At 39.3% G+C, this 9,577-nt stretch overlaps 1 long non-coding RNA gene across 1 annotated transcript; it reads left to right on the top strand.

Moving 5' to 3' along the window:
* The first annotated feature begins 3,894 nt into the window (after positions 1–3,894).
* On the top strand, positions 3,895–4,886 carry LOC128662177 (uncharacterized). Its single transcript, XR_008402712.1, has 3 exons — positions 3,895–4,028; positions 4,298–4,354; positions 4,499–4,886. It is a non-coding gene; the product is annotated as an uncharacterized LOC128662177 (long non-coding RNA).
* Positions 4,887–9,577: the final 4,691 nt, after the last annotated feature.

Genomic DNA, 9,577 nt, shown 5'->3' with positions numbered 1-9,577 from the left:
TGCATCAGACTATCCTTGTACAGAAAACTGTGGAAGCACACAATTACATTGCGCGGTTTGTCTTGAGCCACGTTTCTAGAGCGCAACGCCCTGTGTGCCCGCTCCATGGTATTGGTTAAGCCTTCTGGGATGCCTATCAAAGAATGAAACAGTTCTCTCAAAAAGTCCTGCAGCTCGGCTGGCGCAACCGACTCCGGGATTCCACGGAATCTGATGTTATTGCGCCTGGATCTGTCGTCTACATCCGCCAGCTTGAGTTCCAATTGAGAAATTTGGTCAGCCAGGCTTTCTGAGTAGGCTAAGAGGTTAGATTTGTCCACCACTATATCGTCTTGCTTCCGTTCAAGGATGTCCACTCTCTCCCCAATTACCGAGATCTCTTTTTTGAGCTCTGCTGAACTCCGTTGAATTTCCTGTGTAATGAATTTAGTCTGTGAGGCTAACAATTTCTTCAGTGTTTTCACTGTAATGTAATGCTGTGAGGCAAACGCGGATTGAACACTAGATTGGGACTCCTCATCCTGCGAGTCAGGGTCACTCAACTCTCCTTGGGGTTCCATGTCTGAGCTCTTAGGCTGTTGAGAGAAGTGATCGTAGACTGTCTTCTTGGACTTCGAAGTTGATTTAAGAGGCTTCCTGCCTAAGTGCGGCATGTTGAAAGGGCCAAGGTCTGGCAATGGCCCCCAAAAAATGGGTACTTGAGGTATATTTGCAAAGGGCTATACAATTCTGCTGAAAAGAAAGTTAGTGAGTCACATAGAAATGTCAAGCATTACTTTAAGTGCTGCAGAGCGGGGCTGGTTATTATATAATTTATGACTATCACATGATAGGTATAAGTACTCGCATACAATACATCAAATCTGGTCCCTCACCTCAGGGGAGATGGGGATACGACCCGAAGGAAGGGGAAAGGGGGTTGGAGGTGACCCACCTGGACGAGCTGGGCGGGAGTGGGAAGGTGAGGGATTGGAGAACAGAGGTTAACCTTTCTGGATCACAGACTAATGGTAGGAATACACAATACAAAAAAGACCAATGAAAAGTGGGTACCTCGGGATACCTAGGGACGTTAAGCTTAGTCCCTCACCTCAGGGAACTTGGGGATACAACCCGTAGGAAGGGAAAGGGGAAATGGAAGTGACCCACCCAGACTAGCTGGGCAGGAGCGGAAAGGTGAGGGATGAGCACACAGAGATTACACCTAGGGGCCTATTGTCCCAGAAAGGCCATGCAAACAAATTGAAATTACAGTAAATACCAATACAATGCTATTCAAGGCGAGTCTCTAGAGGTATAGCTTTGTAGTGTATTATTGCCTAAGTGTAAGCTTAACACGATTTGTTCTCATGGGTGTACAGTGAGGAATGTATATGAAGTCTGATTTGACCCGCAACGTAGTCTAAATATGTGCTGGGCTGATGTGGAGCACGGACACTATTATCCAAGTTTAAGTTTAGGTCAGTTTGCTCAGAAATAGTAATAATGAGGGGTGTGTATCAGGATTAAACTAATTCAGTGTTGTTATGTAGTGGTGTGCTAGGCTAGTGCGGTGTGAGAACCTTAAGATACTACCTGTAAAAAAAAAAAAAATGCAGGTTAGATCAACAACACTACACCCTGAATGCGAAGTTCAGGGACCCCTGATCTGACACAGCAGCCTTGACTTAGAGTTATGCAGTCTAAGAAACCACTTAGCCTAGCTAAAAGGCACAGTCAGTAAACAGTTCTATATGTGCAGCCGGCTGTGATTTATAGTTGAAAATTGGTTCCAGCAATGATCACAAAACCGCCACACCGGTAAGTGGTGAGCGGCATCCACAAGTGGGGTGTGGGGAGGATGTACAGACTTAATGACTTCACTTTATGCTCAGACCACAATGAGGCATAGGCTGGTGCTGCTGCAAAGTATAGGAACAAAAATGCAATTGTGTGTCCAGGTTGACAGATGATTATTTGGAAATGACTCAAGGGATGAGATCTCAGTGGTAATAACACACAGTGAGATAGACTGCCAGATGGGTAAATGTCACTCAGTAAATTAGCAATATGAATCCCTCAACGCAGTACAAACAGTTCAATCACTCTTAGTGCCTGTTCTGTGTTAGGTCAGAGATGGTGTATTTGCAGCTGGCTATTGATGTAAAGCAGGAGGACCCTCTCACTCCTACTGTATAGAAAGAGCAGTGACCCCAGAGCTGAAAGCAATTCGGTGTGGGTGGGTATAAGGTATTCACGTAAAAACCTAGGTAGGAGAGAGGGTAAGAGATCCAAACAGGGTTACTGTAATGCACCCCTCAGCTGCCTCCATAGGTTTTGGTAAATAGAGACACATAGTGATGCAGTACTCAATTAGGTTTGCTGTAATGTAGGTAATAAATCCATGTGCCTGAGGCTCTGTAGTGGCTCAATAAATGCAAAGGGGGGCCCAGCCTCTTCCTGAATAATAAATCTAAACCAACATGGGGCTATAACTTTTTGGCTGGTAACTGTGATGGTAACAGGGGACAATTATTAATTATATAGCCGGAACAACAGATAGAAAGATAGCCTAAAGGCTAAGGTCTCACCCAGACTCTGATGACGTCTCCACACTTTTTCTGGGCACGTTAGAAGCCTGGACTGGGCCAAATCCCCATAAACAAAGGATCACACAAGGACCTTGCCTGCTCCGTTGGGCTCCACACAGGACACTCTAAATCTGTGGGCCTTCTTACAGAGCTGGAAGCGATCCAAGATGGCCGCAATTCGCGCCAAATCAGCCTGAGCCGCACTCTATGCTCTCCAGCTGCTTCTCACCTAGCAGGTCCTTGCACTCGCCGTCTGGGATTGTTCCACCTTGTGTTCCTACTACTGGCGTAGTCACTGCCTCCACCGGACAGGGCCAGCACTAGTTCCTCTTATGGCCGCAGATCGGTCAGCACCTCTGATCGCGTAACAGCTGTCTTGTGTACCGCAACAGCGGCGCAGCACCACACTTCACCTTACAACCAGGTCTTCAGCTCCGGAGCGGATCCCCGACCCTCCGGAGCCCCAGGTGCTTAGATTCTGAGGTGTGGGCAAGCAGGCTTACCCATTGTCGACAGGCTGGGTCTAAGGGGGCCAAAGTAAGATACTGTAGTAGGACCTTCGTAGGTCAAAAGGGTAGCAAAAGTCTCCTGTAAGTCCAAAGGGTAAATCGGATGTCTTGATGTATATTAGCTACCGATAAGGTTAAATATTTTATCTTTTTTCCCCCAAATAAGCACTTTCAGAGTCTATTTATTAATTTAAAACACGGAGCTCCCAAATGTGCTACCACTCAGCACGGCAGTTAGCTCCGCCCCCCCACTTTAACTTTTCTCTCTGCATATTCTGACTGACCCCTGATCACATGTCTTCTTAAATGTATGATCTATTGACTTCCATGTAGCAGTATTTGAGTATAGAATATTATTTTGAACATATTTCAAAATTAGTTGATAATATATAATTGTTCTCAGCTTTCTAAAGATATACTTTTTCAGACATAGCTATTCACATAGTTGACGCAGTCACATGACCCATCTATGTGCATCAACCAATGATCATTTACTGAGCCTGTATAGATTTGATTTTCATCAAAGTATATCAATGCAATTAAGCCAAAAACATAATACAATTAAATAATTTTGAAAAAGCATTTTCTTATGAGATCATGAAAGGAAATTTTTTTTTCATGTCCCTTTAATGATTGTGCCTTCATTCACTGCTGCAATGATATTATTATTAACAGTATTAGCTTTCAGTTTAAACTAGAAATAAAATGAAAACTGTATTAATAATTTTTTTTTTGTTTGTTTCTTTTTAAAGCAACACCAACAACACAAGGACAGCCTGGGAGGAGTACCAATGTAGTGTCCACTTGTTCAACTTCTTCTTCAGCTGTTTACAGACCATCTACCAGTGCAGCTGGTTCCAGACCTTCTACTAGTTTTTCTCATGGACAATTTATATGCTCCACATCTACTGTTACACACAGTTCTTCATCTGCGGACACACTTCCTGATGTAAGGACCAGCACTCCAGCAACTTTCTAATGTACTTACATTTTAACATTATTTTCATTTTGATAATTGATAATAGTATTAAATTAGAAAGTTGATTGAAATTGCATGCTATATATCTTAATCACAAAAATATTATTTTTGGTTCATTGTCCCGTTAATTGCAAAGTACATTTTCATTAATAATTGTACTAATCGATTTTTCCTTGAATGTAATAGCGTTTGAATATATGGTAACATTTACTCAAAACCTATTTTTTTTTTTTGTATAGGTGATTTGGGACGTCTTTTCCAGAGATTGACTGGACATTCATCTCCATTATTTGATGGTATGTATCACATATGTATATATATAATATAATTTAAATTTGTGTATGACTGTTGTATCTGCTCTCTCCTTCTATTCTATTTCTGAAACCGTGTTTAGAAAATTTTATTTTTATTTACTAACAATTTTTTATGTCTTGATCTAGAAGAAGAAAACTCATCAAGGGAGATCACTATCAATCTCATGCCAATAGTGGAAAATCCAATTCAAGAAGAAACACCAGGAGGACATGATGGAAGTGAGACTCCAGATATTCTAGAAGAATTTGGAGATGCACAACCAGATGAAATCCATACACCTGAAAACCTGGAGGAACCAGTTGAAACACAGGCACCACCAATAACACAGGAAACAGGTGCTCTAATATTGAAAATACACCGGCAGAAGGACTATTGGCCGATGTTGGATTAAGGGAAATGTTGACCCTTGCGAGGCAATATAGAGAGGACCACAGGGATATACAGAATATTATAAACACTAATATTGAACGCTGGGCAGCTATTTCTGAAAAAAAATATTGAACTAGAAATGGAAAGAAATGAAATTGAAAGGCAGAAATTACAGCTGCAAAGAGAAATGTTTCAGTGGCAGAGGCAGATGGATGATGAAAAAAACAGCAAATTAATAGAGCATTATCCATCACTGAAAGGACATTACAATCTCTCTTGTCTATTGTTAGTGAAAGGGAGGGTACAACAGACCCCAAAAGGCCACGTCTACAGTGAACATTTCATTTATTACTTATAACACTGTAATCCCTAAAGTTGTATTTTATGTAATTGTTTGCATAGCTATATATATATATATATATATTTTTTTTTTAAGTTTACAATGTTATTGTTTAATAAAGACAAATTTTTCTATGCACAAAAAATGTTTTATTTACATAAATTCAAAATTAGGACTAATATTGATTCTTCACAAAAACAGTATTTGTCATTTTTTCATTGTCATTCTTCTGACAATCATCATGGCAAAAAAAAAAAAAAAAGTATTAAATCAAATAACATATTTTCGGTATAAAAAATCTACTTGCTCCAATAACATTCCCAAAGTTGCCCTAATTTTAGCAATTTTGAGTTTAACATGATCTTCAAGACAACTCTGAGTACTTTTGTCTTCAGTTTCAGAAGTTGATGTTGAAGATACATCTGTAGAATAACAAAAGCCAAAAAAATATTTATTCAACTTACATATACATATGCAATGTATCATATGGTTTATTTATTCACAAATATTACCTCTTGATGTGGTGTTATCTATTCTATCTACTATATTGGCTTCTACACCTATGTCCACTCCTTTAAAGCTTTCATCAGAGCCAACTCCTAGAAAAATGCATTATGTATTAGTTAAAATTTAGATTTTCTTAGATTTAAGATTAATGAGTATGAAACATACCTTTATCAACCATTATTGCTCTTAAAACTTCTATACTTGGTTGACTATCATCTGAACTCAAGGCTTCAAATATTGGCACACTATCAGGATTTTGAAAATCTTCGATTTCATACCTATTATTTATGTCTTCCATGGTAATATCTATGAATGTAATTACAAAGATAAAGATAGAAAACTATTTAAGCCAAAACCTAAAATATATTATTTATAAGTTAAATAATAACTCATTACCTGTCTGTGTGTTTTTATTAAAAACTTGATATGGATTTGGAGATAATTCAATATCCAATAGTGTTAGTGGCATAGGTGGAGATAAAGCTTCACTTCTGGGTGTTTGCACCAACATTGACCGGAGGTAGCGTGGTGGCTGTTCACACTTACTTTTCCTACTTCTCATATCTATAAACATATTATTAAAAAAAAGATTTCAATTTAAAAATTAAAATTAATTAGAATCATTTTTTTTTTCAAAACATAGAAATTATGCTTAAATCTACAATTACAATAAATGGACAGTGAACTTTTTTTTTTTCCTGTTGGGATTCAAATAGAACATGCCATTTTAAACAAATTTATAATTCATTTAAATTTTTACTTTTTCTTCATTCTCATTCGCCTAGATTTAGAGTTCTGCGGCCAAAGGGGTGCGTTAGCTACGCTGGCTTTTTTCTGGCCGCACCTTTTAAATACCGCTGGTATTTAGAGTTCACAGAATGGCTGCGTTAGGCTCCAAAAAAGGAGCGTATAGCATATTTACCGCAACTTCAACTCTCGATACCAGCGGTGCTTACGGACGCGGCCAGCTTCAAAAACGTGCTCGTGCACGGTTCCCCCATAGAAAACAATGGGGCTGTTTGAGCTGAAAAAAAACCTAACACCTGCAAAAAAGCAGCGTTCAGCTCCTAACGCAGCCCCATTGTTTGCTATGGGGAAACACTTCCTACGTCTGCACCTAACACTCTAACATGTACCCCGAGTCTAAACACCCCTAACCTTACACTTATTAACCCCTATTCTGCCGCCCCCGCTATCGCTGACCCCTGCATATTTTTTTAACCCCTAATCTGCCGCTCCGTAAACCGCCGCTACTTACATTATCCCTATGTACCCCTAATCTGCTGCCCCTAACACCGCTGACTCCTATATTATATTTATTAACCCCTAATCTGCCCCCCACAACGTCACCTCCACCTGCCTACACTTATTAACCCCTAATCTGCCGAGCGGACCGCACCGCACCGCTATTATAATAAAGTTATTAACCCCTAAACCGCCTCACTCCCGCCTCAATAACCCTATAATAAATAGTATTAACCCCTAATCTGCCCTCCCTAACATCGCCTGAACAGCCAATAGAATGCGAGCTCAATCTGATTGGCTGATCGGATCAGCCAATCGGATTGAACTTGATTCTGATTGGCTGATTCCATCAGACAATCAGAATTTTCCTACCTTAATTCCGATTGGCTGATAGAATCCTATCAGCCAATCGGAATTCGAGGGACGCCATCTTGGATGATGTCCCTTAAAGGAACCGTCATTCTTTAGTTGGCCGTCGTTGGAAGAAGATTGATCCGCGCTGTAGGTCTTCACGATGGAGCCGTTCCTCATCGGATGAAGATAGAAGATGCCGCTTGGATCAAGATGGTTGCCGGTCTGGATCGCCTCTTCTTCCCGGATAGGATGAAGACTTTGGAGCCTCTTCTGGACCTCTTCAGCCACCGAATGATGGATCGCCAACCCCCGCTTGGGTTGGATGAAGATTTTGGAGCCAGGACCGATCGGTGATACCCGGTGAGGTGAAGATAAGGTAGGAAGATCTTCAGGGGCTTAGTGTTAGGTTTATTTAAGGGGAGTTTGGGTTAGATTAGGGGTATGTGGGTGGTGGGTTGTAATGTTGGGGGGGGTATTGTATGTGTTTTTTTACAGGCAAAAGAGCTGAATTTCTTGGGGCATGCCCCGCAAAGGGCCCTGTTCAGGGCTGGTAAGGTAAAAGAGCTTTGAACGTTTTTAATTTAGAATAGGGTAGGGCATTTTTTTATTTTGGGGGGGCTTTGTTATTTTATTAGGGGGCTTAGAGTAGGTGTAATTAGTTTAAAATTGTTGTAATATTTTTCTAATGTTTGTAAATATTTTTTTATTTTTTGTAACTTAGTTCTTTTTTATTTTTTGTACTTTAGTTAATTTATTTAATTGTAGTTATTTGTAGGTATTGTATTTAATTAATGTATTGATAGTGTAGTGTTAGGTTTAATTGTAGGTAATTGTAGGTATTTTATTTAATTTATTTATTGATAGTGTAGTGTTAGGTTTAATTGTAACTTAGGTTAGGATTTATTTTACAGGTAAATTTGTAATTATTTTAACTATTTTAGCTATTAAATAGTTCTTAACTATTTAATAGCTATTGTACCTAGTTAAAATAAATACAAAGTTACCTGTAAAATAAATATAAATCCTAAAATAGCTATAATATAATTATAATTTATATTGTATCTATATTAGGGTTTATTTTACAGGTAAGTATTTAGCTTTAAATAGGAATAATTTATTTAATAAGAGTTAATTTATTTCGTTAGATTTTAATTATATTTAACTTAGGGGGTGTTAGGGTTAGATTTAGCTTTATGGGTTAATACATTTATTACAGTAGCGGCGAGATTAGGTCGGCAGATTAGGGGTTAATAATTGAAGTTAGGTGTCGGCGATGTTAGGGAGGGCAGATTAGGGGTTAATACTATTTATTATAGGGTTATTGAGGCGGGAGTGAGGCGGATTAGGGGTTAATAAATATAATATAGGGGTCGGCGGTGTTAGGGGCAGCAGATTAGGGGTACATAGCTATAATGTAGGTGGCGGTGGTGTACGGAGCGGCAGATTAGGGGTTAATAATAATATGCAGGGGTCAGCGATAGCGGGGGCGGCAGATTAGGGGTTAATAAATATAATATAGGGGTCGGCGGTGTTAGGGGCAGCAGATTAGGTGTACATAGGGATAACGTAGTTGGCGGCAGTGTACGGAGCGGAAGATTAGGGGTTAAAAAATGTAAATATAGTGGCGGCGATGTGGGGGGACCTCGGTTTAGGGGTACATAGGTAGTTTATGGATGTTAGTGTACTTTAGAGCACAGTAGTTAAGAGCTTTATAAACCGGCGTTAGCCCAGAAAGCTCTTAACTACTGACTTTTTTCTGCAGCTGGAGTTTTGTCGTTAGATTTCTAACGCTCACTTCAGCCACAACTCTAAATACAGGCGTTAGAAAGATCCCATTGAAAAGATAGGATACGCAAATGACGTAAGGGGATCTGTGGTATGGAAAAGTCGCGGCTGGAAAGTGAGCATAAGACCCTTTCCTGAATGACTCCAAATACCGGCGGTAGCCTAAAACCAGCATTTGGAGCCTCTAACGCTGGTTTTGACGGCTACCGCCCAACTCTAAATCTGGGCCTTAGTTTCTTTATTTTAAAAAAAGGCATTTAAGCTATGTTTTGAGTTCAATACAATGAAAAAAAAATGGTTTATTGGTGCATGAATTAACCCACCAATCATCAAGAAGAACACAATAATGTTTTCCCACAAAAAGTGCCTGCATCTAAACTTAAATTATTGCTTTTCAAATAAAGATACAAAGAGAATGAAAACAATTTGATAATAGGAGTACATTGTAAAGTTGGTTAAAATGGCAATTAGATTTTACTCTACTAACTCAGTTCTGCATGCTTACTTTTCTAACATGTTTCAATGGTATATAGTAATATAGTTATATTTTACTCTACAAACTCAGTTCTGCATGCTTACTTTTTTAAGATGTTTCAATGGTATA

The sequence above is a fragment of the Bombina bombina genome, chromosome 6, assembly GCF_027579735.1.
Source record: "Bombina bombina isolate aBomBom1 chromosome 6, aBomBom1.pri, whole genome shotgun sequence".
Classification (NCBI taxonomy): Eukaryota; Metazoa; Chordata; class Amphibia; order Anura; family Bombinatoridae; genus Bombina; species Bombina bombina.
This window is presented reverse-complemented; position numbering and strand designations above follow the sequence as displayed.